Consider the following 449-nt stretch of genomic DNA (forward strand, 5'->3'; position numbering starts at 1 on the left):
ACTACCGGCAGGCAACCCGCCGAATTGACACTTGCGATTCGGGTGGCTGGGGGTTGGCGGGGTACCCGGAGATTTTCGGGAACTCGATTTTCAGAACTTTTGCTGGCAGCGGTTGCACTTGCAAAGTGGCCGAAGAAGTGCTCCCTCAAGGAAGGACCTTCTTTTGAAATAAAAGACCTTCCGAAGAGTGCCTGGAAGTCATTTATGAGCATTTAAGGGTAAATCTGGCGGACTTTCCATGCTCTGTTGCCGGCTCTGAAATATCGCACAGTTGGGTCTAGGCCGGTAGACTGGCTGTGAAAACAGACAAAGTGTTTTGGCGAGCGAGAGAAAACAAGGCCTTGGAACAGATTGGGGGGTGCGGAGGCACACCACACCCACAGGAAAAGAATTAATGAAAAAAAAACCAAAGTCTATGACATGTCTGTTGGTACAGTGAGAAAAGCAAA

This window comes from Heterodontus francisci, unplaced genomic scaffold, assembly GCF_036365525.1.
Source record: "Heterodontus francisci isolate sHetFra1 unplaced genomic scaffold, sHetFra1.hap1 HAP1_SCAFFOLD_1546, whole genome shotgun sequence".
NCBI lineage: Eukaryota > Metazoa > Chordata > Chondrichthyes > Heterodontiformes > Heterodontidae > Heterodontus > Heterodontus francisci.